Genomic DNA, 9,073 nt, shown 5'->3' on the forward strand with positions numbered 1-9,073 from the left:
TACAAGTCACTTTTAAATCTGGCATGGAATTTAAAAAACAAAAGCATAAAAATTAATTATAACTCTAAGTTAATAGTTACACCATATAAAAAGATTATTTGTGTCATCAATAACAAAGTAGGGGGCTTCCCTGGTGGCGCAGTGGTTAAGAATCCGCCTGCCAATTCAGGGCACATGGGTTCAAGCCCTAGTTCGGGAAGATCCCACACGCCACAGAGCAACTAAGCCCGTGCACCACAACTACTGAGCCTGTGCACTTAGAGCCCGTGCTCCACAACAAGAGAAGCCATTGCAATGAGAAGCCCACGCACTGCAATGAAGAGCAGCCCCCGCTCGCTGCAACTAGAGAAAGCCCGCGCACAGCAACAAGGACCCAACGCAGCCAAAAATAAAATAAATTTAAAAAAAATAAGCCTCTTTCATTACACTTTACATTGAATCTGTTGGCTTCAGGGGACTCTGAAGTTATCAGAAACAAAATAATGGCATGGAACAGATAAGAGAGTTTGATAATATGGGAGCCCGAAATTCAAGGGTCTTTTTCCTCTGAGTCTGAGCCTCCATGTCTCTGGGCCTGTACTAAAAATCAGGAATGAGAGTAGAAGGTAAAATAATTTGGCTGAGGAGAGAAAAGCCATTGATTCCATATACTGTACTTGGTTCTATACAGCTGTTTTCAATCAAAAAATGGAAGAAAAATGTATTCATAGATGACAAGAGTTTTGTTGCCTTTTTATTTTCTGGTTAAAAGACTGATAGAAGATTCTGATTTCAATCCCAGTTGGTCCTCTTTAGGCTTTTGACCTGAAGCATGATTTAAAGTAAGTGGGGAACTGCTTTAATACACTAGGCCCCTCTCGCTTCACTGTCCCTGAGACCAAGCAGTCATATTCACTTAGAACTGATGGTTCTTCTCACGTTGGCACATTTGTTAGTCTCAGCAGTTGTCCCTCTGTGCTGCTGCAGCACCTCACTCTCCTTCATGGCAAGGATGGTGTACATGGTGGTTCTCCCTAAGGAAAGCTTAGTGTTTAAACATAGTCCAGAGGAAATGACAAGAGAAATACCCAAGCAGAGAAAAAAGCTTCCTCTGATTCACCAGTTTTTGTAGGCTATGAAAAGACATGGATCATATGAGCAAGAATATTCAAAAGTGGAAATTCTAAAACAGAATCCTATTAAGATGCAGGCTGGAAGAGGCTGTTGACTGTGCTGACTGCCAAGCGCTTCAGAGGCAAGAGGTCTGGTGAGGTCAGATATGAGTGTATTTAAAGGCTGATGAAGAAGACTGAGGTGACCAGAATTATCTATTGATATGACTATATTAATGATCCTCCTTTGATCCTTTTGTCAGATAGAGAAAGGGGGAGTATATCCTGACCTCCATGTGCTGATTGATATTCCCCCAGACAACTCATTGTCAATGGTTCATATCTTTAAAATTTCAAGGTATACTTTGTGCTGGAGACACTGCAACTTCTTAGCACTGTAAAGGAAGCCACCCCTTTGCCAACATCTACTCAGATGACTGGACTAATAGTTCTAATGTGAGCCTCTTTGCTAAAGATTTAAGAGTTATCATCTATACTGAGAGCACATATGACTTCGAGTTTTTGTGATTTTGGAATGCTATAATATGGAAACACAGAAATTTTTATCTGCCTTGGGAACCTCAATTAAAAATTGGAAAATGTTAATGATTTATTAGAGAAAAATAGCATCTGAAAAATAGCTCAATTATGAATAGTGAATACTATTCTAAAGGTAGAACCTTGAAGCTAAATTAAAATGTATTGTAAAAACAGCTTCTCAATATGATTTTAAGAATCCAGAAGGACATATTCAAAAACAACAATCTACCATTACAGAAAGATATTCGTCATCTCAAAACTCTCATACTTAGCAAAGGATTTTGGTGTTCCCAAGATGACCATCTGGTGGCGCCTAAGTCAATCTCCAGAACTTTGATGCTTAAATTACCAATACATAAAAGCACTTATAATGGTGAGGACAAATTCCTCCAAACTTTCCAAAGTTATGGTTAGGGAAACTTTACCCAAGAAGCTCTCTGGGTAGCTGAATCTTTTCTATCTGTATTTATCATACCTCCCCTTCCAAAAAGAAAAGAACTAAAGTTATGGCAAGGCTTCAATCCTTTATCTCAAAGACCATCTAGGTATTTACAAATAGATTTCATTCAGTTGTCCAAATGTTTTAAAATTTTAATATGTTTCAATAATATCTTCAAAAGTAAAATTGTATGATTTTTGGTTGGAGTGAAGCTTTCTCTTCCAAAAGTCTAATATTTTAACTTAGTGTTGTCCAACAGAACTTTTTACAACAATGGAAATGTTGTGTATCTGTGTTGTCCAAATGGTAGCTATTAGCCACATGTGGCTATTGAGAACTTGAAGTGTGACTAGGGCAACAGCTCTGTTACCAATATATAGTATCTTTTACAGTTTACAGAGTTTATTTCTCTACTTGGGAAATACCTTTAGCACTCTTAATTGACAGAGAAATTCACTTTAGAGGTGAGCTTCTTAAGATTCTCCCGTTAAGACATACATTTCATTGTTCTTATCATTCTCAGAACTTTGAGAAAGTAGTATAAATTCATGTTTTTTTTAAATCAACATTTTCAAGTTTTCAGAAGAGCTTTCTTTAACATACCTTCTGACAAGAGCTAGGGGAAGACTTATATAAAGAAGATGCAGAAGCAGAGAAAGAAAATTATTCGATTAGCTATAGCTCAAAGCCTAGTTGGCTGTTTGTGACTGGTTGTCCTTACGGTTTCTATTTTGTAACCTTGAAGCATTTACAGCCTTAGTTTTAGTTTGCTTATGTGGACATTAGAGCCACCTCAGTCTATTGGCCTCCTTGTTCGATTAATTTAACAGCCCTAACGTAGGCAGATTCAGTAGGGGGACCATGGAGAAAGAGAACCAGGCATGGCTTTCTTGACATAAGAGAAGCCATTTTAGGCCTAAGACATTTTGTGACCTAAGCCTGGCCACAGTGCTTGCCCTTGCAGAAGAAGAAGTCACAGTAGTTAATGACTTTAAGGGGAACAAAAGAATATAAGAACCAACAGCTATTATCAGAACAGGGAAATAACCATATCAGAGGCAATATATCAGTTGTAAAGACTGCCAGTTTTGTTTCAAAGGTAAAGATTAGCCTGACGCACATTCTTGAACTGTTGTGCGGATCCAAACCTTCTCTAGCACTCAACCACCAGACTAACTGGAACCTAAGGAACGATAATGCTGACCTTTGGTGACGCTTGTGACTTCAATCAACTAGAGTCTGGACTCTGTCAACCTTTGCCCCGATTCTATGCTGAATTCTCCTCTGCTTGAGCCCCTTCATGAATATGCATGTACCCTTGGCTTAAAACTTCACCAATTTTGCCGTTCAGGGAGACACGGCTCTGAGAAATATCCCCAGTGTTCTCCCTACTTACTGCAAGTAGTAAATCCTCCCTTCTCCCACTCTTTGGCTTGGTTGTGTCTTTTGGCTCAGCACTCACCAAGAGGTGAACTCAGTTGTCAGGTAACACTAAGATAATATGATCTATTTCACAAAATCCCCATAAACCTTTAACATATAACATTGTTAGAGAAATCTATAAAGTTTAGATCAATTCTTCCTTTGACAGATTCTATCTTGTTACTGACAGGGTTCCGGACATACAACCCCTAAATATGACACTTTAGCGTATTGAATACTTTAAGCTGAAGGAATTTGAGAAGCAGAAAGGGCACTCTGACCTCCCTCCATTACCTTTCTTTCCTGAAACAGGTCATAAAAGGTGACCTGTGACAGGTACTCTCCGTATGCAGGAAAGAAACACCCTTATCTCCAAAGACAAAGGGATGCCAAGAAGACAGAAGACCACTAAAAGACAAGCCTTGCTAAATTTCCCCCATTTACCACAATGTCCTTAACCTATGTCGATGAAAAATTAATCTATAGATGATCTAAGAAAGAAATGGAAAATATTATTTGAGCCAACCTGAGGATTATAACCTGGGAGACAGTCTTTCAGAAAGCTCTGAGGAGGGACTTCCCTGGTGGCACAGTGGTTAAGAATCTGCCTGCCAATGCAGGGGACATGGGTTTGAGCCCTGGTCCAGTAAGATCCCACATGCCACAGAGCAATTAAGCCCCTGCACCACAACTGCTGAGCCTTCGCTCTAGAGCCCGCAAGCCACAACTACTGAGCCCTCATGCCACAACTACTGAAGCCTGTGCGCCTAGAGCCTGTGCTCCACAAGAGAAGCCACCACAATGAGTAGCCCCCGCTCTCTGCAACTAGAGAAAGCCCGCGCGCAGCAACGAAGACCCATGCAGCCAAAAATAATAAATAAATAAAATAAGTAAACTTATAAAATAATAAAAATAAAGCTCTGAGTACTGTTCCACCCGTTAGAGGTCAAAGTACAATTACATAAGTTTTTGAGACAATATGTCATTGATAAATACGTCAAATGACATAGTGACAGTTTACACAATCCAGATCTGCATATACAAAGCAAGTTGTGGGTCATCCTGACCCCTTACAAGTTTAAGAAGGAATGTTATCTCCTAAGGAGGTCTGGTTAATGCAGATGCACGATACACACTAAAGGGGAGAGAAGACACCCAAAAGGGCAGAGAAAAAATTCATGTTTACATTTTTCTTGTCTTATCATAAAATATGAATTTTATTTCATCATCTATCATATTCTTCCATGACTCTCCACTATGCCTCAAACCTAGCATAAAATACACAGGTCTAACTTCTTCTCTGGGTTTTCATTTTCTTATGAGGGTTCCCATGTCATAATAAAACTTATACTAAATAAATTTGCATGCTTTTCTCCTGTTAATGTCTTTATTGCTTCAATTTTCAGACCTAGTCAGGGACCCTAAAAGGGTCGAGGAAAATGTTTTCCTCCCCTACATTACATTCCAATTTTGCAAGTATTGTCAAGTATACAGTCCAGCAGGTACAAGTTGCAAAAGATACTACCAGACCCACACATACATGGGTCAGGAAACTGAGAATTTTGGAAAAGACAGCATGAAAGGTTAATCTTAGAACTACATCGGGAAAGGACTGTTTCAGGTATTGTTTTTGTTTGTTTTGTCCAGGTCTTGCAGCATGCGGGATATTAGTTCTCCGACCAGGAATCGAACCCATGCCCCTGGCAATGGAGGCAAGGAGCCTGGGTCACTGGACAGCCAGGGAAGTCCCTCAGGTATTGTTAAACACAAATATACCCTTAAACTCTGGAGCAAACACTCAGTGGCAGGTTTAGCCTGGGCAAAAAGTGCTTATGCCCTGGGGCCTCTCCTGGCCAAGTATCTCCCTAATGATACCAGGGTTCCTAGAATTCTCTGCTCAAACAGCTCTGATCCTCCCTTCTTCCAGGCCCTGCACAGGCCTCCTTCTGAATCTATCCTCCTGGGGGCAGACTATGACATTAATGTGCATGGTCCTAGGCCTAGGAGGTGGCCCTGGAAGGGCCAAGGGTATGTATGAATCTTGGAAGTGTGTGTGAGATGTTCACACGTGCCATGTGTGAGGTCCTTCAAAATGTGGGATGGAGACAGGAGTGGTAAGAATAGGGGGTAGGAGTGTATATCTTTATTTTCTGATTGATTCCCCTCCTTAACTCATCTTTTACAATTAGCCAATCACATGCTACTTCAAGTCAGGTAAAAACGGGAGAACTTATTTAACGCAATAAAGAACTTCTATCTAGATCCAAAGCTTACATTATACTTTAAAAGTTACTCTAAAGTCAGGAACAATGAAAAAAAAAAGTCAGGAACAATAAGTCAAAGAAATGCATATAATGTATAAAAACGGAGAGATGGAGAAAAGAAGAAAGAGGCTGTAATGGGAAGAGAGTGGTAGGGAAACCCATAGGAAAGCTTTCCTCTCCGAGGATCTATTCCTCCACCCAGGAACAGCTCAGAAAACGAAGGAATCTAAAGAAAATTTCCTTCACATTTTCAAAAGTTCAAATGGACTTCACATTTGTTCTTGTTTTTTCTCCTTTCTGTGTTTCTTGCCCTTAGATGATACTGCGAAACGTAACTATGTAATTGTGCTTGTTAATTTGGTACCTCGCTTGTTTTTCGGTTTCTGGAGTCCTGAGCGGTTTGGTGCTCCCCCAGCCTCTTTAATTGTGTCTTTCGCTAGTTGACTCAGCTACCCAGGGTGGTGCCACGGCCCTAGAGCAAAAATGCATCCATATTAAAAATAAAATAGAGTCGGTTTGTTTTCCTTGTTTTTTCTGTGACTTAAAAGACCTGAAGGGAACAAAAGAATTAGAAGAGAGGCCAGACGGCGGACATTCTCAGCAAACGAGAATGTGCCCAGGAATGATTCAGTACTAAAAATAATTTTAAAGAGAAAAACCTGGAGGTGCCGGGGATTGAACCCGGGGCCTCGTGCATGCTAAGCACGCGCTCTACCACTGAGCTACACCCCCTCCTTCTAAAACAAGCTCAGAAATGTTCCTATGACCCGTTATTACATTTTCGACGAAATTTTACTTCATCAAATTCAATCTTTGAATTTTCTATACTGGATACTGTCTTGTAGCTAGGCTGTGAGAAGGCAAACTAAACATTTTACCGAAAGTCCCGTCTGGTCCTGAGCTCTCCCACTACTGGTCACCCTCTCGGACGCCAGCTCGACGGCCACCTGCCGGTGGAGAAGGGAGCAGTCCTGACTGGCCGCCCCCAGGGAAAGGTCTGGAATAAGACCTCTGCTTAAAAAGGTTGTCAGAAAACCGAGTACGACGCAGGAGGATAAAAAGAAGAAAGTCTAAACGGTGTCATGGGGATTCAGGTCCAGGTAGGAGAGAAGACTGAAGGGGCATTGTAGACAGGCCCGCGTCGGTCGCAGCCCCCGACTCCGGTAGGTTCCCGCGTCCAGCCTCGGAGTCGGGAAAACGCATGGCGGCTGCGTCTCCCGGGTTCTGAGCCTGGGATCGCGAGCACCACCGAGAAGCGCGCGCCGGGAAGAGGAGCGAAAGAAACCGAGCAGCCTTATAGCGCCCCCTTTCGGGCCGAATCCTCCACGGAGTGAAAAGTACGCAGAAGGAAGGCGTTTGAAGGAGTAGGCTTGTCCGTGCGCGTGCAGTCGTTAGACCCCTTACTCTCCTAGGTTCAACCATCAGGCGCTTCTCGCCATTCTCTGGCTTTGGGTACGAGGGTCAACCCAGAAATGAGTATTTGGGGTAAATCCTAAATCCTTTTCCTAATTTTCCTTCTGATTCTTTCTTACCCCTGTGGGACTCTTAAAGACCTAAAATCACGATCTCCCTTTCGGCTCCTCCCCAGCTCCGGACCTGGCCATCCCGGCGGATCAGACCCTGTCGAGACCCAGGGGATTTGCACGCGGGGCGGGGGGTGTCGGATAGACAAGGGGAAATGGGGTATACAAAGCATGGGCCACAGGCGACCCTCAGACCCAGAGGTTAAAGGGATATATAAGTGTTTTTTATACACTTCTGCGGTCCCTAAAGATGGAACATCACCTGAAGGAGCTTAATAAAACTACGGACTTCCGTCCCCACTCCCTAGACGCTGAGTGTGCTCAGAATCTCCGGCTCTGCTCGGGAATTTTATGTTATTTAAATGTCCCTCAATTGGAAAAGGGAACCTCCTACACTGTTGGTGGGAATGTAAATTGGTGCAGCCACTATGGAAAACAGAACGTTTGTTCCTCAAAAAACTAAAAATAAGAGTTGCTATATGATCCAGCAATCCCACTCCTGGGCATATATCCGGACAAAACTGTAATTGGAAAAGATACATGCACCCCTATGTTCATTGCACACTATTTACAATAGCCAAGACATGGGAGCCATCTAAATGTCCATCGACAAAGGAATGGATAAAGATGTGGTACATATATACAATGGAATACTACTCAGCCATAAAAAAAGAAATGAAATAATGCCATTTGCAGCTACATGGATGGACCTAGAGGTTATCATACTAAGTGAGGTAAGTCAGAAAGAGAAAGACAAATACCATATGATATCACTTATATGTGGAATCTAAAGTATGACACAAATGAACTTATCTGTGAAACAGAAACAGACTCACAGACTTGTGGGAATGGGGGAGGGAAGGATTGGGAGTTTGGGATTTGCGGATGCAGACTATTATATATAGAATGGATAAACAACAATGTCCTACTGTATAGCACAGAGAACTACATTCAATATTCTGTAATAAACCATAATGTACAAGAATATGAAAAAAGAATGTATATCTATATATATATACATGTGTATAACTGAATCACTTTGCTGTACAGGAGAAATTAACACAACATTGTAAATCAACTATACTTCAACAAAATAAATGTTAAAAAAAATAATAAATATCCCTCAGTTGAATCAGATAGACCAGTTTGGGAACAACTGGGCCTGAAAATCTAGGGACAGAAACTGGAATGAACTAGGATCCTGGGAAAGTTAACACAGAAGGAGGAGAAAGACAAGAAGGGAATTGAGAAGCAGAAGGCAGAAAGGTGGGAGGAAGAGTGCAGCAGAGGGGGTTCCTCGAGACGCTGGGGATTTGGATGCGCAGAACAGTAGAAGTGTCCCAGATCCCTATTGGTCCTGCGCTTTCTCTAGGCAGGAGAGAAAAAAGGCCCCTTGCTCTAAGGTGAGAGAGCAGAAGGCATTGGTCCTACTAGTCCAGTCATTCACAAACTTTAGGTGCATCAGAATCATCTGAAGGGCTCGTTGAAATATAAATTGAGGACATCATCCCCAGAATTTGATTCAGTGGGTCTGGGGTAGGGCCTGAGAATTTGCAGTTCTAACAGGTCTTCAGATTTTGCTGATGGTTCCTGGGACCAAAATTCACAACCTCTGTAGAATCTAAATCATAAGAGAATCTCATCAGTGGAGAAGGCCCTGACTTAAGTCTGCATAACAAACCGTACCCTCCTTTACCGTGCTTTTCTAGGTCAACTCCTCATGTACTTCTTTCTTTGTTTTTGGCTGAAGATCAAGTTAAGCATGTATTCTAAGCTGCTTCTTTGAGAGTTGCT

The 9,073-nt window shown here is 41.8% G+C and overlaps 1 non-coding gene across 1 annotated transcript; it reads right to left on the reverse strand.

Moving 5' to 3' along the window:
• Positions 1-6,416: 6,416 nt before the first annotated feature.
• On the reverse strand, positions 6,417-6,488 carry TRNAA-AGC (transfer RNA alanine (anticodon AGC)). The gene has a single exon. It is a non-coding gene; the product is annotated as a tRNA-Ala (tRNA).
• Between the last annotated feature and the right edge of the window lie 2,585 nt (positions 6,489-9,073).

Source organism: Mesoplodon densirostris, chromosome 10 (assembly GCF_025265405.1).
Source record: "Mesoplodon densirostris isolate mMesDen1 chromosome 10, mMesDen1 primary haplotype, whole genome shotgun sequence".
Taxonomy (NCBI): Eukaryota; Metazoa; Chordata; class Mammalia; order Artiodactyla; family Ziphiidae; genus Mesoplodon; species Mesoplodon densirostris.